This window comes from Culicoides brevitarsis, chromosome 1, assembly GCF_036172545.1.
Source record: "Culicoides brevitarsis isolate CSIRO-B50_1 chromosome 1, AGI_CSIRO_Cbre_v1, whole genome shotgun sequence".
NCBI classification, from domain to species: Eukaryota; Metazoa; Arthropoda; class Insecta; order Diptera; family Ceratopogonidae; genus Culicoides; species Culicoides brevitarsis.
In genome coordinates this window covers 14,532,906-14,557,933 of record NC_087085.1, presented here as the reverse complement: position 1 = coordinate 14,557,933, position 25,028 = coordinate 14,532,906, and the positions used below count along the sequence as shown (strand labels likewise).

At 29.4% G+C, this 25,028-nt stretch overlaps 1 protein-coding gene and 1 non-coding gene across 2 annotated transcripts in view; one reads left to right on the top strand and one right to left on the bottom strand.

Moving 5' to 3' along the window:
- Positions 1-25,028, bottom strand: part of LOC134837133 (protein Fe65 homolog) — a 51,757-nt gene that overhangs the window by 17,180 nt on the left and 9,549 nt on the right. The gene's annotated exons all lie outside the window — the stretch shown is intronic.
- On the top strand, positions 8,856-8,928 carry Trnav-aac (transfer RNA valine (anticodon AAC)). The gene has a single exon. It is a non-coding gene; the product is annotated as a tRNA-Val (tRNA).

The following is a 25,028-nucleotide window of genomic DNA, read 5'->3' as shown; positions in this document are numbered from 1 at the left end:
AATTTTAATATCTTAAAACTTATCAAGAGCTTTTTTAGTAAAAATATTTTAAATATTTTTACTTGAATTTAGAATTAAGTCTTTATGAAAAAATTTTAAATTTAAAGCAAATTGAAAGTTTATTTTTACTCATGGAAAAATTTGTTTCTTATTCAAATTTGCTTATTTTTTACTAAAAAAGTAACAAATTGTATATCATTTTTGCACTCATGAGCTTAGGTACATTTTTAACTTTCTTATCTGCTTTTCTCAGAAAAAAAAAGTCAAAAACTCTTTGATGAAATTATCCTTCTTACATTGTTACTCTTCATTACAGTGTCTGTTTTATTTCTTTTTTCCATTTTCATTTATTTTCTTTATTTCCGTATGATTTTAAAAAGTTTCTCTCTTTTAATCCCGCAAGTGTAGCTCACTTTTTTACTTTTTTTTTACGAACTTGATTAAATTACTCCCTGACTAACTCCGTTCTCTTCTATCCATCATTTCGTCATAATTCTTAATTCTCCAATGAGAAAGTACACAGAAAAATGTTTGCTTTGCTTTCCTTCACTTTAATTCAGCGTAATTTATTTACCGAAAAAATCCGTTATGTCCTAACTTGGATAATATTGTGACATCAACTCATCGTCGTCGTTGCTCGTCGTGATAAATGACAAAAAGTTTTGTGTTGCGACGAATGATTAAATTATGTTTCCAGTCTCGTCTCGTCATTTGTGGACGAAAAATAGAAATGATGATTGACTGTTTGATTAAAATTGGTCATTAGGGATGTGTTTGCTTGCTCGTGGTGTCGTCATAAAACCGCGACAATTATGTGGCATTACCTCTCCTTTGTTCCTTTTTTTTTACATTTTTCGCGCGATTATCACACGTGGAGTGGATTTTCATGATGATGCGGCAACAAAAAAATTACAACCTTCATTTTTTTTTGTGTTTTTAATTTTCACTCCATTAACGAGAATTTTATGACGCGCCATCCAGTGACAGTTGTTGCCGCTCAAATGATCATTAATTATTGTAAATTGCGTTCAAGAGGCTTTTTGTGAAGATGTGACTCGAACTTTCTGCGTTAAAAATTAGAAAATTCAATGTTTTGGATGCAATAAAATGGATGAATAATCAACAAACTGAGCCCAAAAAGGCACGCATCCACATAAAAATGAAATAAATGACACAACATTTAGTTTAACGACTGATTGTCACTTTTTAAATTGAACATTTTTTGTCCTTCGTTCGAACGAAAAAAAAATCCATCGACTACCAGCATAAAAACGAGTGTCAGAAGCAAAAAATGGCATAAAATTATCAAATAACTCAATTAATGAACAGCGAGAAATTATTCTTTTTTAATGTTTGCCATTAAATTTTGCGAGGATGGCATGAAGAACGGCTCAAATAATGATAAAAGTTTTCTAATTAAATTTTATGCAAATTAAAGCTGAGATTTAAAAGAATTTAAAAAGTATTTTAGGATGACAATGGGTTTGGATTTCCCTCGTCAACTATTAAGACAGCTAAAATTGATCACTAAATTGGCATTTACGATGAAATTATCGCCAAAAACTCCTTTCCCAACCACGCCGTTAACGGAAACCCCAAAAATTTTGCAAACTTGATCGTCTTGAATTGTTTTTCCCCTAATTCTAATTAAATAAACGACATTTTTGAGTATAAATTCGTTATTTTTGGACAAGACAAACACAAAAATTCCTCCGTCGTGACATGAAAATATTCGCTGGGAAAGGGGAATTTATCGGAAAAGTTATATCATTAATCCTGTCGTTCATGAAAAAGTCACGTTTTGGTAATATTATTACTATTCTTGACAGTATACTACAATTTTTGCCCCGATAAAGTAATGAAAGGAACACGATACTTGTCAATATGTGTCACGGCATCGGAAATTCGCATCGACAAGCGATGTCGAAGAGCAAAAAAAAAAGGGAAAAATATTTATTTGATTTGTTATTTGATGGAAGTGTTTTGTACTATTTAGGCGATAAATAAGCCTGATTTGACTCTGAATTCATTGGTTTTTGCCGGAAAATTGAGAGGAAAACAATATGAAACAGGTAAAATGTCTCAATCGTTATTTATGTGCTTGCTTTGTGTGTCAGGAACACGTGTTCATCATACGAGTCATAAATAACGACATAAGGAGGAAAGCATGTCACAAAGGCCCAGACATAAACATTTTATCAACTTCTGTCGTTACACGTGAAACCAATCTCAACAACAGAGCAAAAAAAAAAAAAATACAGAAAACAGTGGAAAAGGAACAAAACGAAAAAAACGTTTTGATCCTGCAAAAAGATATGAAAACGAAAGGAATTGAGTCGACCGAGTAAAAAGGCATGTGTTTCACATAAATTTACGATAACGTTTTTTTTCCTGCTTGCTTCAAGGTATGTCTATCCCGTGGCAGATTTCTTCCGTGTCGTGCATCTTTCTAGGTCAATGTTCATTTATCGAAGCATAAATTCCGTGCTGGCTCACATTACATACGGCGGATCTGCCTGGCGGAAGAGAATAAATTCAATGTTTAATGTGGCTGCGAATAATTTTCCCTTTGAAGTTCATTTAGTTTTCCGCCAGCGCCTTACGGATGAAAAACGGGTGAATTTGATCCATTAAGGAATCAGATTAATTCCTTTGGAGTCAAATTAATCCTTTAAGTGAACTTAAGGAATCAATTTGATCCATTGAAGAATTAATCTGACCCTTAAGAGGTCAACATAACCCTCTTTGCCCAACGTTTTTAATCTTTCTGTCAAGTATTTCGGGAGCAAACAATTCTTGGCTTTGTCGATAAGTTTCAGAGCATTAAAGTAAACTCTTTGCTTCACGTCAAGTAACTCTGCGTCGTTTATCATACTCTCCAAATTCGCATATCTGTCTTTAAGTAGAATCGCTCGCAGTGCCTTGTTGCAGATCTTTTGAATCGCCTTCATATCATCGTCTTTCATCAGCATCATGATCTTCTTGAGGTTCAGTTCAACCCTTAAGAGGCCAATTTGATCCCTTAAGAACTAAAGGAATCATTAAAAGGGATCAAATTAATCTCTTAGTGGATCAAATGACCTTGACTCGACCTTGAGGTAGAAACTGAACCTCAAAATGATTTTTTGGGTCTGTGGATGACCAAGTTCAAAGGTTATATTGACTTCTTAAGGAACTTCTAAAGAGATTAAGTTGATCCATTAAAAAAACGGAAGATTCACTCTAGAGGTCAATTCAAGGTCAATTTGACTTCTAAGAGGTCAATTTAATCCCTAAATGGATCAATCTAACCCGTTCTTTGTCTGTAGGTTGCCTACTGTCTTGTACATGTGTCAGTTTCGATCATTAAAGCCACGTGAAGATTTTTTTCCTTGGGTTTAATAAAATATTTAAAGGTCGCCTTTCATCGCTGGTCAAAAAAAAAAGGTTTTGATTTTATCAGAAGAAAAGTGTGTCTGCTTCGTGTCTAGCTAGCTAGCTATCGTTGCTAATGGATTAGAACAAACGAGACACAGGTACCGACCATAAAATTCATGTTTCAATTAGCACTTTAAAAGTTTCGCCAATGTTATATCGAAAGAAAAAGCTACTTTAAAATTTTGCACAATGTTTGTAAGTGAATCGCTTGATTGGCTTTTCTTTTCACTCACATAAAATTTAATTTTCTTTAAGTTCACTGGAGCGCGTTGATTGCCTGTAGTTGTTATTTTGTTGCTTTGAAAAGAGGATCAAATTCTAAATTAAAATTTATTCAGTTCATTTCGTGTCGTGGTACACTTAGCAGGTAAGAATTTTTAATTTCTCCGTAAATGTTTGCGTTAATTGAATGGGCATGATAAATAGTAATTTAAAGTAAGAAGACAATCGATTCGGGGAATGCATGAATTTTTATGGAGTTTGGAGTCAATGACACTTTTTTCCTTCTTTAGATTCGGTATTAAAAACACTTTTCACCTTAATTAAATCACCATAAAATCCTTAATTCAAATAACAATAAAGCAGTCTCTGAATTTATTTTATTTTATTGCATTCTAACATGGAATTGCCTCTTTCGCACACTCACTTGCTCACTTGGACACGACAAAAGCTTAGAAAAAAAGAGAATATTCAAAAGTGTAATAAACATTCATTTTAATGATCTTTTATATCACTTTGTTTGATTTTTATTGTTAGAATTTTTCGTTGTGCGCTCGTCGTGCAGCGGTGCTCACTCGGTGATTTGTTGTTATTATTATAGGTCAAGTAATCAGTGTTGAGTGTATTGAATTAAAAAACAGAGTCAATTCAGATTTTATTAGGACTAATTGATTGCTTTGTGTGTGTGTGGTTAGTCTGAATATCTTATCAGACATTGACACGACCTGACGTGCAAGTTTTTATTTAAGAATTTACGATTTTTTGTCGTTTTGAGGTAGTTTTATTGACTTTCATACAAAAAAATATTTCATAGACCAAAAAACAACAAAAATATTGTTTAATAAAAAAATAGGAAAAATAATTAAAATTTTGATATTTAAAAACTTTATAATTTGTTACCTGAATAAGAAAAAAGTAAAAAAAAATATATTTTTGTTCAAAAATTCTTTATAGAAAAATCATAATAAAATAAAATTATATAATAAAAACTGAAAATATTTAACTAAAAATTAAATTTATTTATTTTTTTTAAATTTATTCAAATTAATTAAATTTATTATTAATAAAAAATTAAATTTTAAATTAATTAAAATAAATTAAAAAAAAAATTTATTAATTAATTAAAATTAAAAAAAAAATAATTAAATTTTTAACGAATTTTTAGTTATTATAAAATACCTATTATTTATTATTAAAAAAAATAATTTTTATTAAATTTTGAAGTAAAATATTCTAGAAAAAAAAAATAAAATTATTTTTTTTTAAGTACAAAAATATTTTTAATAAATTATTAATTCTTCTTATCTTAACAATATTTTGGTACCTATTTAAAAAAAAATAATTTTAATTTCATTACAATTTTTTAATAATTTTCAACTCGAAAAAAAAATTAAAGAAAAATTCCTTAAACCATTAAACGAAAAACCTTCGTCTCTTTAAATGAAATTTCGTCAGTAAATTAATCAAAGATCTTTTCCTTCACTCACTTCGCATTGATAAGACGTACGTGTATTTATTTATTTAATTTTTCCATTTCAGTTGCCAAGAAAAAAAAGGAAGAAGTTACGCATAGACTTGGCTCGTCGTCGTCATCGTGTCAATCAAGCGAATGCCAAAAAACACACCGAGAAAATGAAGACAAATGGAACGAAGTTTTAACCTAAATTTTATCGCATATCAAAAGTATTCACGTCCCGTGGACGAGTTCGCATGCAAAGAGCATTATCTTGTTCGGCTCGCTTTGATAGTGGCAGCCAATAAAAAGTTAACAATACATTTTTGCTGTTGTAACGTCGTCGTCGTCGTCGTCGTCAGGAAGGGACATCAAACGAACAGTTGGCACTTGGCCAAAGTGGTATCTCTTGTTCACGGTGAAGAAGCACACTCACACACATGTAAGTTATTTAATTTTTATTATCTTGTATAATTTTTTTCTTTGCCGTTTGTGATGCTGCCTAAGACTCACATTACTTTTTTCGCACAAGAATTCAATTCAATTTGCGTTTTCTTTCTTTTGTCGTTCGTCTTAAGCCATTGTGCCGCCCCATATTCTCTCGCATATTTGCAACAATAAACGATAATATCACGAGATAAATTTTCTAATTCCAACATTAAAGCGCCATGGCACAAAAACTAATATTCTTGACACGTGCTTTTTGCTCTGTGCGTCTTTTGTTTTTTTGCCAAAACCGCAAATTTGCGACGACAAAAGGAGCGATGAAGGACGACGACGTCATTATTTTTTATGAATAGAATAGTTTTGCATGTAATCTTTTTTGTGGTTTTGTCATTTTGCTGCTCTTGATGATAATGTTGACGGAATGAAAAGTCGGTTCAGCAAATTTTGCAGATCAAAAGAAAAATTCGTCGTCGTATTTCCGCTCGATTATCTCGATTATTCAAAAATTTTGCGTTTTTTGAACTTTTCAAGGTCACCGAAGATGTAAAAAGACACAAATGTGGCATAAAAGCCACATATACTCAAAGTAATAACTGTAATAAAAATCATTTTGCTCTTTTTTCTGCCTCTTCTTCCCATGCACGCGACAAATCCTTCAACTTTAAAAATTTATTTTGCATATTTGCCACAAACGAAAGTATGACAAATACATCAAAAAGCACGAACAAGGAGATTTAAAGAGATTTTCCTCCAAAAACAAGTCTTTTAAGATCACGGATGGGTTTTTTATTTCTTCATATGTGCCAATAACTCCCCTCCTTTTTTGCTTTTCCACATTTTTTTTTGTGGGTTAAAGCTACTTTGCTTACGTATGACCAATTTTTTGATATTTTGCGCGATGCTTAGATAAATTTTGATGTCATGAGTTTAACATACATTTGCATAAATAATCGAGACAGAATATGCTAAAGATTTTTTCCGAACATTCTCGGAATAAAAATCGTGTTTGTTGTATCAGAATATTTTTTTTTTACTTGAAAAATTTATGTTATGCAATAAAATGCGGTGCAGCCATAAATCATACGTACCAAAAAAAAAAGAGATTTTTTCGCACAAGTTAATGCATCGTGGCAAGGAGGCATGCAAGTGAAAAGTAGAACCGCACTTAATTTTCACAAACAACTTTTTTTTTGCTCTCTAGTGAGTCTGTGTGCGAGCGTTTATATGGAAAAAGGATGTTTTGTTATAATATTTAATTCTTTTTTATTTTTCAGGCAACTAGATGGAACAAAATGGCGACAAAAAGCATTTTTCATGCTTGCAGTGCACAGCGCGGCGCAGTTTCTTTCATCCATTGACGTTGTTGTTGTTTTAAAATTAAGTTTGTGCTTGGGAAAGACGGAGAAAGACTCCTCGAGACAACATTAGCATAAGTTTTGTTGCATTTAAAAAGACATCATCATCATAAAATGTTCAAGGACTTGCGATAAATAAACTGTGGCAGCAAGGTAGATGCTAAAAATTTCTCGCAAACGGAGAAATAGAGCAGAAAATGTGAATGGCAGAAAATTGGAAACTCATTTCCATCTCATTTTTCATGGAAAATTATCATATTTGCATGATGCCTGTTCGTAAAGTGATGCAAAATTGAAGGTTTTTTTTCTACTTACTAACAAGTTCTGTTTTTATTTTTTAGATGGATATTCAACTCACCTGGAAAGAAAAAAAAATAAAGAGAAACATATTAAAAAATACGGTTATCGTGTCAAAAGTCAAAGAAAATTAAAAGCTCTCTAGAGATTTTGCCGGAGTGAAAATTAAAACTCACTGGTTTTTTATGACTTTAAAAAAAAACACCGAGTCAAGTTTAAAATTTTTCAGTAAGAACGTCTCGGTAGAAAGACATAAAGAAGCAAAAATGTCTACTAAAAAATTATATGGCATAAAATTTTATTGAGTTCTTCCCAGGCAATAAATTTTTTGAGTAAAATAACATTATTATTGCTTGTGCATTGCATCATTGAGTCTGTTCTACCGTAAATAAAATAACAAGGTACTATGTTATTTTCACCAAGTTTGCTCGTCTTCGGCAAAAGACAAATACTTAATAAAAAGGTGTTGTTTTTGCTAAACAAACGCACACATTCTCTCCTATCGCCTCCTATTTTGCGATGAAAGCAGATACAAGTTAGAATCAAGGGAACGTGTAAAAAAAACAAATATAAAAGGAAGAGTTGAACGAAATCTTTCTTTTTTGAAAAACATGTTTTTATGTGAATTTAATGAAATTTTCTGGAGTGCAATTTTTCATGGTGGTTTCCCATTTTTGTTGAAAATAATTTATGGCCATGAGTGAAGCGGAGGAACGGATAAGCAAGCACGGATGCATCAATACCAGCAAAATAATTTTGCCAAGGATAGCGGAAAAAATGGGAAAAAGAAAAATAATCATGCGGAAATGCTATAAATAGTTAGATATCGACGAGGTAAGGTGTGCGGTAAAAATAACAACATTAACGTATGCTCAAAAAAAAAATATTTGTATGTTTTAGTGAGAAAAAGGGAGGAAATTATAATAATAATAAAGGTTGAACGTATATTTTTACGATAATGATAGCCGAAAAAAAAACGTATAAAAGGACCGGTATTGACTCAGACAAAATGAAATTGAGGGAATAAAGACGAAAAAAATGCCGTTTCTTGTCTGTTTTTTCGTGTTGATACCGATAATGTGCTGAAAACTAGTCTTAAAGAGGCTTATGGAGAGACAGAACGAGAACGGGAGAGAGGAAGTTGCGATGATAATTCAAATTGAGAGATAGAAAATGTTGAAGAAGGTATAGTTGATGACTCCCACATGCATATTTTGCACTTTTATACACGGATCCCTCAATGGTTATTATTTGTGTTGGCGAATGAAGTTTATCTCGCTCGTCGGCAACTCATCGGTCGATGAAGTTATATAAAGTTTCATTGATCTAGCTTGACTTTTGGTCTTTAAATCGAAGAAAAATCAAGAAAATTTCCTTTAAAAAATAATTTTAAAATAATTAAAGTAATTTATTTGAAATTTCATCAAAAATATTGATAAAACCAATTACGAAAGCGCTAAAAATAAACTTTCGAAAAATACAAACGTTTTAATTGAACATTAAATTATTCATATTTTAACAGCCGCAGGTCAAAAAAAGTTCATTAATGAATAATTGCTCTACTTTTTAAAATTTATTGAGGAGTGAAAGTCAAAAAATTGTTTAAATAAATTTAATGTAGGTCACTGTACGAGCGAAAGGCGAATTTATACATAGGCTTAGTATCTGTTTCTATGGAGGAGTGGTTAACTCGTCTGTCTAACACACAGAAGATCCCCAGATCGAGACTGGGTAGAAACAATTAATTTTTTTTTTCATTAAATTATTTTTTTAAATGAATTTTTAATTCATCACAAATAAAAGTTTTTTCCGGTACTTAAAAAAAATTATCTCTTTTTAAAAAATTGCGAATTAAAACGTGCATGTTTGTTTAAAAATGCATCATAATTCCCAATTCACTTAAATTTAAGAGCTCTAAAGTTACAAAAAAATAAATGAATATTGCAATCGTTACTTTTGCAAAAAACGTATGAACAACAATTTTCAACCAGTCGAGCGAACATTTTTTCCCAGTTAAAATTTTAATATGGCTTTAGACTCCATCCATCCATTCACTCATGAATATTTAATTTTAATTTTCAATTTTGAAATTTTCTCCATAAACCACACACACACGAGCTGGTACATTTGGGAAATGATACAAAAAAGCATCGCAAAGCCGCAGTCACAATATTCAGCAATAATTATTCACATTAGTTCCAACTTGCTTTTGGAATATGGATGATAATTTCATAGGAAAATATTTTATAACGATAGTGTAATTTTATTTTATTTTATTATTCATATCCTCTGGCACGTAGAACAAACAAAAAAAATAGTTTTCGGTTTTTAAGGAATGAGAATTAAATTTAATGACAAAATTTCCTTGGGATTAAAACTGATTTCATGGACACATTTTTAGATTGATGTCACACAAACAGAAATTCTCGGAGGACACAGATGCGGAAAATTGCCACTTTCAAACCATTTTGGAATGTCAAACATGTCACAGAGTAGCTACTTTAGTTATTTACTTCAACATTTTAAATTTAATTTATTTCATGCATGACACTTTTAATTGCCTTCTTCTTTTATTTTTTCATTTCAAAGGAAATTTTCATGCACTTTTCATGTTTTTGTTCTTTTAGCACGACAAAATACTTTAGAATTTCGTGTCAAAGGAAGTTTACTTTATTGCATTATTATGCAATTTTCCAAGCAACTTACCCTTTAATTAGATGCAATTTTGTGTCGTTGTCTTTAATTGCCTCTCAGTTCGTGGAAAAGTACAAAATCGATTTAATTTTGCATCGGAGAGCAATTTTTCATCTTACAAACTTTTCCTTTGTTCTCGTTCCTTCAATCATTTTCTCGTATATTTAACACATTTAACACTAAGCCAAGCGAGAAAGCACAAATCTTCGTCACACACAAAAGGAGAAAAGTTTCGAGACCCACATGACAAAACACGTGAAATGCGATATTTATTACGTGTGCTTGCCGCGCATTGTTCGTCAGCAAATTTGGCGTATCCATAAATATATTTTTTGTGTCATCCAGCGCCAAAATTCTCGCTCACACCTTTTTCATTAAAAATGATCTATTGCGTGAGCAATTGTTCCCAGTTATGGTTGAGTTACGGCATAAATTCATCAAAAAACGGTGTGCGGGCGATATTTTGCCAAACAAGTATCAGGAGATACATTAACACGACTGACAGTGAGACAATGAAAAGGAAAAAGGGATCTAACGCAAAACCATTCAAAAGTCAAGAGAAACAAATATTTCCATCTTTTACACCGCAAAATGACTCCATTTTCGGTCGTCGTCATAATATCGCATTACCTTATCTCCGCTCATTTTGAATAAATATATGAGAAAATTTTCGGAGACGAGGAGATTTTAAAATAGACTAATTGCTTCAACTATCGTATTCATTCACTTTTATTGCAAACAGAGGATTAATTTTCATGCAAATTAAAAAAAAAGTGGACGCCTAGTTTGTTTTATCTATGAACAACTTTCTGTCTCGATGAGAAAATTTTTTTTTGAAAAAATTCTCTCCCCCCGTTTTTTAATGGATTTCCTGTTTTTGTTCGTTATTACATTTTTCTAGTTCTTGTTTCCTTTATCTTTCAATTTAATGTTCTCCCAACGAAAAAACAACAACAACACATAATAAAAGGATATAGAAATGAAATTAACCTTGTTTTCTCACAAACACACTTGCCTTGCTTCTCGTTTTTAATACAATTATTTTTTATGTAAATATTTTTTTTTATCTCCATCGTATGAAATAACAGCAAAATTGCCGTGAACAGAACCGAACCAGCAACAAGATATTGCTTAAATTAAATATAAATTTTGGTTGGCTCGAACTCGAGAGTCTTTTTACAACAACGACGATGGTGTTGGAAAATATAGATAACTATGCAACATTTTGTAAGAAGGTGTTGAAGTGCTTTTAATGTGAATCCACTTCATTTTCTCTCATGAATAACGCAAGACATTAATTGCGTATCTCGGGCTTGAACGTTCATTATATTAAATTATTTTCTACAAAAAAGTGATAATGGCACGAGAACAGGTGAAAATTTTGACTTTGTAAAATTTTATAATTGAATAAAACTCCAATTATTAAAAATATATGATACTTAATGATAAACATAATAATTGTTGCTGTTGCAGAAAAAGTATGATAATAATTAAATTTTTCCTCTGATTTATTGTTTAATATTATTATATTGTAGGTAAATAATGCGTGGTCTTCGTTAATTTTTAATTAATTTTATTAAATTATTTTTGCTTTAAATTAATAAGCAAAAATTTTCCACAGATTAATTTTCGTGAGTTAAAAATATAATTTTTATATTAAATAAATCGCTTTAATTTTTGAATTTGTGAATTTTATTTTAAAAATTAGGTAGTTATTAAATTTATTAAAAAAAAATTAATTTAAATTTAAATAAATTTAAATATTTTTTTTAATTTAAAGTTAAATTGACAAAAAATTAATAAATAAATCTGTTAAAATTTATTTATTAAAATATTTATCAAATTAATTTTTTTAAATTTATTTAATAAATAAATTATTTTAATTTTATAATTATTTATAAATTTTTAAGAATATTTTTAAAAATTTAATTAATTAATTATTTATATTTTTTTAAATTATTAATAATTATTTAAACTAATTAAATTAAAAAAATTTAATTAATAAATTTAAATATTTAAATAATTTTTTCAACAATTTCTGTGCCTAATTTTTACTTAAAAATCCAAATGATGCAATATCTAAAAATACAATATATTAAAATGTAAGAAATTTCAAAGTAAATTTTTTTTTTTTTAATTTTCAATAAATTTTTTCTTTAAATTGTTACATTTTTCTTTGTAAAAAATTCAAATTTTAAACAAAAAGAGCAATCAGATGAGAAAACCAGTAAAAGGTAATAAAAACTATGCCAAAAGCAATATCCTAAATAAACAATGCCGAACAAAGTATCAATTGCAATCTCTTTTCCTTCTCCTTTTATGTACGTCATGCACCATTTATCCTGTTATTAAATTTTCAATGATCATTCACTTCACTTTATAATACTTCAAAACGATAAAAAAAGATTATCGGATGAAAAGCCGATTATGCAATCGGTACTTGATAACAAGAAGGAACTCATCTAACCGTCAAGGTCAGTCACTCGGTTAAATTTGAAAATTTTCAATTTGTACCGAAAAATTGAACAAACGAGTTGCGAAAGGTAAAAACAACAAAATCGAAAAAGATAATAGGATTTTGTGGGAGATTATGTTATTTTGTGTGAAAGACGCTTAGCTCATACTCCATTGAGGCAGAAGAAAAAATAACGACTGGTACTAAAAAACCTTTTAAGGAAAATAGGAAATATTTCACCGGCATGTCGCTTTTTAAACAAATTGGCATAGAAGATAGTGATGTAAAGTTCTTTTGTCTTTGTCCAACGCGAAAAATTATTTTTCTTTGAGTTTCTTCAGAATTTCTACAAAAACATATGTCACCACAAGTTGTAAATGTATTCCAAAAATAAATATAAAAAAAAATTATTCAGAAACACGCAAGCCAGTCAACATTCAAAGGAAAGAACGAAGGAAAGCCACAACTAAATAGCAGCCAGTTTGTGTGTGTGTGACGCGCATCAAGGACGATAAGTTGAAGAAAAGTTTATTGTTTTGATAACGTGAGACGTGATATTTGGTCGCGCCTTTTGTGATTCGTCGATCTGTCGTAAAAATGTTTATTTATATATTTTTTTCTGTTATTTTTTTTTCTCATAATATTATTATTATATTTTTTGTAGCATATTTTGGTGCAAAATACTTCGTTCATAGGAAATTGAACGTTCGATATGATTAAACTACGCCAGAAGTAGTTCATAGTCTAATTTCACGTCACGTTCAAATTCACAAGACACATTTGGTACATCAGCGCCTCAACAATACGACACTTTTGTTGAATACTGCATCAAACATCTCTCATCGCCCAGCAGCTAAACAATGGAAATCCGTTTTGGTATTCAAGACTGCTTTTCACTATGAATCTGCATATGTGTGTGTATATGACACCGAAGACAATGCTGTCAGAAAACTTTTCTTTTGTTTGTCTTCGACACACACACACGTGAATAAAACACTTTATGCTGCATGGATCCTTTGTCCTCACAAAATTCTTGGAGTTTGAGTTATTGTCAACTGCTTTTCCTGCTATTTTTTTCACAAATATTCACTTGACGCTACAAAAGAGTTGTAAATTTGAAATGACAATGCCCTCGGCAAATTTTCTTTCTTTTTTTCACTTTAAACTAGATTTTTTTTTTATTTTTTAGTATCGCTGAAGGTTGTTGAACCGTTGAGAGTGTCTCTAAACATTTATTTACGTTCAAGAATTTTTCCGTGCATGCAGTTATGATAATATATGATGAAATATTTCCACACAAAGACTCAATTTTCTCGTGAAAATTCCTTTTATCGATGAAAACGGACAACAAAAGTGCTTTTTGCATTCCAAGGTATTCGAACAAAAACCTAAAAACACAAAAAAAAAACTTGCAAATGCCGTAAATTGTTGAATGTCTGCAATCGTGTTTGAACGGCGTTGTTACAAACGGTCGAACACAGATAAAATAGAAAAAAAGCGGCAGACAATGAAAAATGTTTCAATATTTTCTACTTATCCGAGCATTAACTGAACGAGAGATACAAAGCTCCGGTAATGGATTTCTGCCAGCAAACACGAGATAAAGATAATCAAAATCTTGTTTTTCAAGTAGATTTTTAATTCGGTGGTTGAACGAACGAAAGAAAATCACAAATTACGAGTAATGTGCAACAAACGAAAATTTACCTTATCACAAATAATGATTTTTTCGCATTTTCTTCTACCGTCGTCGAGGCGGTGTGTATGAAAGTAATCAACAACCACCGACCGAAAACAAAACATAAGAAGAAGAAAAAAAAAAAACAAAAATGTGTTCGTCGTAATTTCATATCAAGCTCGTTCATTTATATTACATGGGAGAGGAGAAAAAAAGGTATGTTGCAAATAAGATATTTTGTAACATTTTGCACGAACACAAAAATATTATTGTGTGTTCAAGAGTGGGAAAAATAACAAATAACAATAAAATACCAGTCGTTTGCTTTCCATTTCCATTCTTTCTTTCGTGCGGAACACATGTGAGATGTACTTTTCCGTTTTTATCGCATTTCGAAGAAAAAAGTGGTATTATTCGGTTATACGTGGTAAAAAAAGAATTAAATAAACCACGTGGTTAAATTAAATTAAATAAAAAATTATAAAATTAAATAAATTAAAAATAAATTAAATTTTTAAATTAAATTAAATAAAATTAAAAAATTAATTTAAAATTAAATTATTAAAAATTAAATCAGTAAAATGATTAAAAAAATCGTTGAAAAAATTGAACAAAAAATAAATAATAGTTAATAGAAATTTAAAAAAATTGAAAATTTGAATTAAGGCCGCTCCAAACGAAAATCAAAAATAAAGTCCGATGCCCCATTTTAAAAGTTAAAAATCCAATGGGGCAAAAAAAAAAAGTTAAAAATTTCATCAAAATTGATCGTTTTTTGTTGTAAATTCATAATTTTTCAAGACATTTTCAAAAAAATTTATAAAAATTTTTCAATTATTTTAATTTTTGTTTTGAAAATCATATTTTAACTTGAATTTTCTTCTCTAAAAATATTTTTCATAAAATTACTGAATTTTTTTTTTTTCAAAGTTTTTCATCGGTTTTTCAACAATTATTTTTAATGAAATTTTAATTTTTCAATTTTTTACTTAAAATGATCTAAAATCAATTTTTAATTTGAAAATTTCAAAGAAGATTATTAAAAAACAACAAAAATGTTGATCAACAATCAAAAATTGCTAAAATTCTGTCATTTTGTATGAAAATAAGTATTTCAAATTTTTTTTTATTTTGCCCCCCCCCCCATTTTATTTTCAAAAATTTTGGACTTTATTTTTGATTTTCATTTAGAGCGACCTAAATAAGTTTAAAAAATTAAATATTAGTTGAAAAAATTTAATAAAAATTATTTTTTTTAAAACAAAAATTGATAAATTTAAAACAAAAAAATTAAATTAAATGGTTAAAAAAATGGCAATCTTGATATCTTAGATGTGAAGCAAAGAATTTATTATGATATTCTGGTCTTTGTTTACAAAATGAAGAATCAAATGTTGCCGAATTATCTGTCAAGAAACCTGAAATATGTGAGAGACGTTCAACCATATTTGCTGAGAAGCGGAAACGAACTGAGGTTGCTCCCAATGAGATCAGCATTTGCACAGAATTGTTTATTTTACAAGGGAGTGAATTTATTGAATGACATGATGCGTTTCGGATTCAATATCGACGTGAACTATGTGAATTTCAAAAAAGCCCCGCGCGAACTGATTAAGTATCGCATTTGGAATTTGTGAATCTCTGAGTTAATCGTGATTCACAAATTCGAAATGCGATACAATCGTTGGTCAGTTTCCAAACGGCAACTTTTTCCGTTTTTTGTTTTCTCTCTCTCCCTTTCTTTTCGGATATTTATTACATTCAATTATATGAGTATATTTTTCCATTTTCTTGTCTGATGAACGGCGAACGGACTTTTATTGTTATGCGTCGTCGTGGAGAAGTCATCGGAGTCCGATCCACATATCCATAACCAACGGTAATAATGCATAAATGAATATCGTTGATGTCCATAAATTATACTTTTATTATTATTTTCATGTGTGTCTGAGTATTTTTTTTTTTTTGGTGTGAGTCTAGCCAGTTTTGCCAAAGAAGGCGAGGCAAGAAAAGCAGAACAAGGTAATGTGTTGATTGGATTAAGATTGAATTTTCGTGTGATTTATTTGTTATTGAGGGCTCCTGAAGTTTTAATGGCTAATTTGTGACATATTTTTCGATTGTTTTTCTTTATTTTGCTTTGCGTGCTGCTTATTGATTGATTGATTAACTGCGACGCAATAACTTTCGTTATTTGCCTATCGCCTCTAAGCGACCTCTCGTTTTAATGCCTTTTCGACACATTTTCACCGAAAGCTATAAAATATAATGAATTCCTGATTAAAGCTCAACTTGTAATCATAAAATAAATAAAAATAACGAGAAACCTAGAAAAAAGTCCTTGGAAAAATAATGTTCACAAAACGAAACCAAAGTTTCTTTTCTCTCTCTCTCCCATAAATTAAAGGTGAAGAAACAAAGTCTGTCACGTAGTAAATTATGTTTTACATCGCAAGAGGCGCAATAAGGGCTCATGGGAGGAAAAATGTTGTTAGTTAAGTCTATGAATGTATGTACCTGTCGACGATCCATAACGAATTAAAATGTTGCAGGAAAAAAAAAGTTTTTTTTTATAAAACTTTTATCTCCAATTTTTTTGTGTGCAGTGAAAGAGGTCGCTCGTTCATGGTCAGGTCATCATTATAAAACGAGAAAAAAAAGAAAATTTCATAAATCAACCAATTTCGAGAAAAAAAAAAGTTTTTCTAAAGAGACTTTAAAGAAAATACTTTCCTAATCTCTTGTTACATCCAATCGACAAGTTTCCAGAAATAATGTTGAATCATTCCTATCTACTCAAGGTACCTACTTTTCATTCCTGATTATTTATTCAAAACAACAACGTTTCTCGTTACTCTTGTCATCTCTCGTACCCACTGTACGGGCTTTTCCTATGAAACGCACGAAAACGACAACGACGCCGCCGACAAGAAAAGTAATAATTTAGCAGGCGACATTACATAGCATGGATACTTATTTTGTTTGTCATTCATTCATTTATGCCTGCTTGCTCGCTTTTCCGATGAAAGTACGGCGCGTCGTCGTACACAAACCACCCTTATTACCGTCAAACTAGGATCGGTTTAGCGAGTTTTTTTTTGTGTGTGGGTGCGTTTGTTTCGTGTTTGTGTTGAACAAAAAAAAAACTTGAATATTTTTGTATGACTCAACCAGCCAACTGGATCGATTACAGACAATGTGGCGTCTCAACTTGACTTTACGATACACATAATTTTTTTACGAGCATGAATATTTTTACATGAAATGAAATTTTAAATTGGGCTCGCAGATTTTTTTTTGTGTTTTTCTCGAGGAAATTGTCGATTACGATGCGATGACCTCTAATTTGTAACCTTATATTAAATTATGATAATGTCGATAGTTGAAAAGGAGACAAGGCAGGGAGTGAGAATATTGATTCTTGCTGGTAAATAAATCATGGCGCTTGACAGATTTATGGTGATTCGGTTGTTATTTAACACAAATTTGTATGGAAATTGACATTCAAGGTTGATTGGTTGTTGTTGTTGATTTGAGGACTGTTTTTCTTCGTACTTAATTTGATTGAAATTTCTCAAAAAAAAAAAAATGTAGAATAAAAAATTTTTTAATAAATTTTTGAATTTTCTATCGGGTTTTAATTTTTTTTTAACTTTTTAAAGATAATTTAAAAAAAAAAATAAAATAACTGAAATTTCAAACTATTAAATTTTTTTAAATATTTTAATTAATAATCTTGAATTTTTTAAAATTAATTTTATCGCATTTTGAAGAAAAAAAATCAAATTTATTTGATATTTATTTAATTTTTTTATTTATTAAAATTAAATAAATTAATTATTAATTTTTTAAATTAAATCAATTTTTTTAAAAAATAATAATTTAATTAATGAAAATAAAATATTTTTTTATTTTTTTTGTGAATAAAAAAATATTTTTTTTAAATAAATTCAAGTACATCTCAAATTATTTCAGTAAAGTCTCGCGTCAAAAAAAAAATAATAATAAATTTGATCAACCACATAATAAGTCTGACATAAATGCACATAATTACACACAATTTATGGCGTTTATTCATTTTTTTCGAGTCTTGCAGCTCAACAAGTGTCGTTTTTTATGAAAAATTTTTACATCCTTTTAAATTTAATTAAAGAATTTTTTTCTTGGCATGCTAACACACATTTTTATGCCCTCCTTTCCTACAAAAATTATTAAATTTTATTCATTTTTTGCTTTCCAGCAGTACTCGGATGACCTCAATACATCATTTTTATGGTTTTCTCGGTGTTCCTTTCAAGGTTGCTTTCAAGTGCAAATCATGACACAGGTGCTGAGCTTCCAACAAAAAAAAAGTGTATCAAAAAAAAAGTCCATTGTTGAAAAGAAAAAGACAATTTTCTCAACTCATCTTTGTACGTTTTTGTGAGTAAAGTACTCCCTTCAGGCAGAAAAATGCGACATTGCACACAAGTTCTTTCGTTATCTTTTGTGTTCAGTTCATGTTCGACGAAAAAAAAAAATAAAATAAAAATGAAGAAAGTTTGCTCAAAGAGGTTCGATTTCAATTACTCAAGAGAGATAGAGAAAGAGTGACAACAATGACTCTATCTTTGCTGCCGTTATCTAAGTACATGTTTGTTGTTTGTAATGTACATGAGGTAAAAATAAAACGTATATCGATAACAGACCGAGTTAGTTAGAAATGCAAAAGGAATCAAGTCATATTAAATTAAACAGGGCAAAGTTCCTCTTTTCTATTAAGTTTAAGCACTTCACAATGAAAAAAAAGTTCATTCAGTTGGGAAAGAATTTTTTAAATATTTATAGAAAATTATGAGGATGATTTTATTTTAGATTATACATGAAAAAAAAACTCATACGATTTTTTTTTATTTTAATTTACTTAACATGCGAATTGAATTGAATTCATGCACAAATGAAAAGAAGCCTGAATATTAAATGAGGAAGAAACGTACAGGTAAAAATGTTTTATAATGAGGAAGCGATCGTTTTTGTTCTTATTCATTTACTTTTTTTCATTTTCGTTTAACAAAAAAAGCACTTTTTTTCATTTCTCCGTTGGTTTCGTACGTTTTTTTTTACACAAAGAACAAAAGTGGTTCGAGTACAATAGAAAATTAATATGAATTTTTCATAGTTTTTCCTTTTCTTGTACATTTTTTTCTTCATCATCTCTTGTTTTAGTTCATTCTTTCGCCGTATTTATTCCCCGAGCTTCCATTATATTACGAGAAAAACGAAAAAAAACTCGTTGTTGATAAAAATAAAACACTCGGCAGCGGTAATAATTTCAAAATTTTTTTTCATTACATTTTTTTTCTTAACTAGTGGCAAGAATGGCTTATGCTTCATTTAACACTTAAAAGAAATGAAACAATGAACAAAGTGTTCCGTGCATGACAAAAGTTTACATTTTAATGCACAATGTTGCGAACGATTTTTTTTTCTTCTTCGTAACTGCGATTAAGCTGGACATAAAATTTTATAGACTCAATATTGTCGTTATTATACGGAGAAAATGGTAACGAGAGACATCCATTTAACGATGGAAAACTAAGAGATTGAACAAGGAGGAACAGATTTCTGTGGTTGCAGGTCAACCGTGTTAAATTAATTTTCTTGGTAAATCTCATTTTTTTCCCTTTTCTTGTCGTTCATTTAGTTTTTAATTTTGTTTTATAATCCGATTCTTGTTGCAAAAATGAATTAAGAGATGTAATTATTATGAAAGATTTTTCTTTTAGTGGCGTTCTTGGCAATTGCGCTTGGATGACTTTTTGTGAAAAATTATTTATTTTAAAAAAATTGTTTTTTTTAAGTCGTTTTTAAAGGGGAAAAAATTTGATTTTCTTAAGTTGTAAAGAATTTTTTTCTTAAAAATAATTTTTTATGCAATTTAAACATTTTTTTGAAAAAAAATTTGAAATCTTTAATTTTTATTATTTTTCTCCAAAAAATTTTTAAAATATTTCCAAATTTTGGCCTAAAATTAATGTTTTCAAGTTCATCCAAATGGTTTTTTTTTCAAATTTTACGATGTTTTCGGGAAAAATTATGTAATTTTCAGTAATTATAATGATTTATTTGGTATCAAAAATGAATTTAATTGATAAACTCTTGAAAAAATTTCTTTTCCTAAATCAAAAAAAAAATTTTTTTTACAAAATCGAGCATATTTTTTAAAAAAATATATTTTTGCATCAAAAACTAATAGAAGTTTTGGACAGAAAATCATATAATTTTTTTAAATCCACATAAATTCTCCCGAAAAGCTAAAAAAATAAAATAAAAATTAAAAATTTTCAAAAAAAAAAAAATATTTTTTAAAAAAAAAATTAAAATGGCCTTAAAAAGCGAAATAATTGCTTTTTTTTACAACATAACTGAATAATTTTATTGAAATTTGTGCTCTTGAACAACTTTTTGATCCATATTTAATATTATTGGACCTCTGATTTGTGGCTAGAACCTCAAAAGTAAGTCTTTTAGACAAGAAAAGTCAAGTCACTGACCAAAAATGTTAATTGAGTTATTACATTTTCTCGGAAAATTCCTCTATTTATAGCTTTCATTTGCACTTACAACGAGAAATAATGGCTGTGGCACAAAGATAAACACAAATTATTGATAAATGCGAAATTTATTTGAATTAAATTGAAATAAATGTTTCATTAAATTGAATTATTCACGTTTTGTGTTGCAGCAACTCACACGAAAATATGCATTTACGTTATTGCATTGGAAGACAATATGGCCAAACAACTGTCACACACAACGAATTATTGATGGATTTTTGTATAATTGATTGAAAATCGATCGATCGCTTCGTTAGTCGCCTTTATGACAAATTTTTAGCTAATTCCGCTTCGAGCTCTTCTAATTTCCGCAATAAATCAACTCGGGCGTTTGTCACCAAGCCACCCGTCTTCAAAGCTTCAATGTCGTGAGCGTTTTGTTTGACTGCCGAAACAATTCGTACCAAAAGTTGCTCGATGTTTGATACTTTTTTCGTGATTTTATTGAGATTTTCTTCAGTATCACCGAATGGCCAGGCCCGACTTTCATGCACAAGAGCAAAAGTCACTGCAATCACTAAACAAATTACAATTGTGGATGTCTTCATTTCAACCCAAGTTCAAGTTCTGATCAAGTCGAGTGTCACTTAATAACTGAATTTAAATGCTTAATTGAATTTATTGACAGATACTCATGAAATTTATGGACAAGAGATGAGAGTAACAGAGAGAACGAAGTTCAAGGTAGACAAGTTTTTTGAAAAATTTTATTTTATTTCGATAAATTGTGTTAGAATTCAATTTCCTTCTCTCCCAATTGCGAAATTTGGTTCATTTGTCGTGACTCCAGCAAGCGATTGACGTTTACGATGACTTCGTTCAACTTGTATTGGATCATTTCGATTGACCTATCCACTACTTTTAGGTTACTTTCGATGGATTCTCGTAATTTCCGGTCATTTTCGACGACATTCGATTGGAATTTATTCACAAACTCTGCGATTTTTAATATTTTTTCGTCAGTATTTCCAAAGGGCCATGCAAGAGATTGATTTGTCGTGTAAACGACTAAAATACTCGCAATTAAGAGTAAAATTGTAAATTTTTTCATGATGCTTTCTTCTGGAAGGGAATTTTTAGACTGATTTATTTTGAAAAATGTTAAAATTTCTTCGTGATAAGATTTTTTCTTATCTTTTCTGGTAAATTTTTGTTCCGATGCTCAACAACAAAAACAGTTCGAAGGTCAGTTCTGTCAAATAATCCCCAAAGTATGCAATAAACTGCATGTTTACTACATAAAATTGATCCTTTTTTCAATTACTCGACATTTTAATCCACTTTAACTCATTTTAATTGTCTCCAAACTATTTTCAGGCTTCCGTCGTTGCACGTTCAAACACAATTTATTGCCGTTTTAACACATTACAACAACCGATTAATTAAAGTAAGGTTTTAATTGAGTCATAAAAGTGTCGTCTAACGTAGCAAAATGTGAGAAGGAAGTGAACGAGAAGAAGAGGTGTCATCCTCGTGATGCCCGTACGTGAAATGCTGCTGTTTGTTTAGGTAGGCACTTTTTTTTTACGTCCTCTGACAACACAAGTCAAGTCATTGGATTTGCACGTCTTCGGTATAATTACATTGCAGTAATAAATATTTGTGGTAATTATGCTACGAGTGGGCGTGAAGGTTGGCAGAATTTTCCTTAATCTACTTCACGAAACTACAACGACGCAAGATAATTTGTCCTACTTAACGGGCAACGAAGCTAATCTAATTTTCGTGTATTTCTCGTTAAATGTGCAGCGGCACATGGACATAAATTATGCCATATAATGATTTTTATTCATTCACGAAGAGAGATCTGTGGCTAGTTGAGGCAGGAAGCCATGCGGAGGCACTGAAATGAACCAAAGGACAATAAATTTTTGTAACCGTAACACGACTTTTACCTAATATAATAATAAAATTTTCGTGGCGAGCGATATGCCGAGAGAAGGAGAGAGATGTGTGGGTTATTAGACACATATAAAAATAAAATAAAAGTGTAATAAAATAACCAGCAAGTACAGTGGTCATTCGTTCAGGTGCGGATTGGGATAAAAAAAAAGAACAAAAAATGAGTAAGTTTTTTATAATTTTAATAAAATTTACATTTTTAATAATTTAAATAAATAAATGAAAAGAAGAAAAAAATAAGCTCATAAAAAATAAATTTATTTAACGATTTTATTAAATAATTAAAATTAATTTTAAATGAATTTTTTATATATTTATTTAATTTATTAAATATTTTTTTTCTTTGAAAAACTATTAATTCTTTAATTTTAAATTAGTTTTATGAATTTTCAAAATTTAATTTTAAATTTTTTCGTTTTAAAAATAAATAAAAAAATATTTTTTAAATATTTATTTCTTTGAAAAACTATTAATTGTTAATTTTTAATTAATTTTATGAATTTTTATAGTTTAGTTTTTTTTTAAATTTTCTTCATTTTAAAAATTAATAAAAAATATTTTTTAAAAAATTAAATTAATAATTTTATAAAATTTATTTAAAATTATTATTTTATTTAAAAAAATTACAAAAAATATTTTTTCAAATAAATTTTTTAAAAATAATTTTTGTTAATAATAATCTAAATTATATTCATAAATTTATTTTTAAATTATTATTCGAGTATTTTTTAATTTAAGAACTTTTTTTAAGATATTTAAAGGAATTTGGAAAACAAATCGACACATCCCTGTATTCGTCTATATCTAAGACACATGACCATATAATATGTTGCCGTTAATCGTCTCTCTGTCTAAGTACAAAGGACATAAAAAGTCACAAGAAGCCAAAAAGTGTATTTATTATTAAGACGAAACTTATTTAATGCTTGGTATGTACAAAACACTCTAATATATGGCAGTTTAAATACACTTTTATATTGCTTGCGACTATTTTCGTGTCACATCAGCCACCGACAATAAACTTGCACACACACGAAGTCTTACACATATCGAAATAACAAGAAGTACCACAAGAGCATAGGTGTTCACATTACATTTTATGGCTTTTTTTGGTTCACTTGCTTTTTTTTCGTACGTTTGAATGCGACATTGGTAAGAGTTTTAATAACATATTTTTTTTGCACAGCCCAAAAATTTTCCTCGTACAAGAACTTAATCCACACAATAAACATTTTGTTTTTTCGGGGGGAGTTTTGTTACTTGATACATTTTTGTCTGTCTATATTGACACAACAAGAGTTTTTTTTTGTGCTGCAAAAGAACCATTTTCGATACTTTTGGGAGACATTACTCGGAGAATGAACGTTATTCTTACACATAAAACGGAGCCGAATAAAAATATCGAGTTTCTTATTAAATATTAACGAAATTATATGCACCGTTACTAATGTTCGAGCTTCGACTCCGCTTGAGGATGGACATTACCCAAAATGACTAGAGAGGGTTCAATTTTACTTACAACTTTTTTTTTTGGTTCAAAGCGGAATTGGAGTTGATACTTACCTAAAAAGAGAAAAAAGGGATATTTTATTAAAAAAATATTTTTGATTAAATATTTTTTTATTAATTTTAATAAAAAAATGTTTTTATGTTATTTTTTTTTTTAAATATATAAATGTAAAAAAAATTTTTTATGTTATTTTTTTTAAAAATATTTTTTGATTATTTTTTGTGCAACCTAATACTAAGTATTAAAGACAGGCCCGTGCGTCAATAATGTGGTATCATATCAAATGCCAAATGGAAGACGTTGTTCACGAGTAAATATTTGATGATGATCGAAGTCAATAAATCGATACACGGAGTGTTTTTTTTTCTTACTCTATATTATTCATGATTCCAAAAATGTGTAATAATAATAAAATCGTTGGCTTTTAGTTCGAAAGTGGTTTGCAACGAAATTTTCTTCTTTTATTATTATTTTTATTCCGCAAAAAAGGCATTACCGAGAGTTCTAACTGAAAAAAGAAAGTCAATAAGCAATGTCAGATACATTCAAAGAACTTTGCTTTAGATGCCAATAAGTTTCCAATAAGCAAAAGCAGAGTCCATTATATTTTTTTTTCTCTCTTGCTATTGCTTGCGTTTCAAAAGGAACATTACACTAAAAAAAAATATCAGTAACATTTTATTAGTTGTATACAAAATTACATTACCATAAAATTGAATTGATATTTTTCTTGCACAAGTACAAACAAGAGACTGACTGACGGAAAGCGTTACTCTTTGCAAATTGACTTTGCCAAACAAACATTGTGTGTGTGATATTTGCATCTCATCCTCCTTTTAGTGCTCTTATGCGAGAAAAGTATTTTTTTTTCATTGGACACGAGTTACTTGCAGTTTGCTTTTGTGAAATGTGACACTTGTATGGAGAAAATCAGATAATAAAAAGTTTTGGTTTTGAGAAAAAATGAACGACTTAGTCGCATTTTGAATTATTTTAATGGATTTA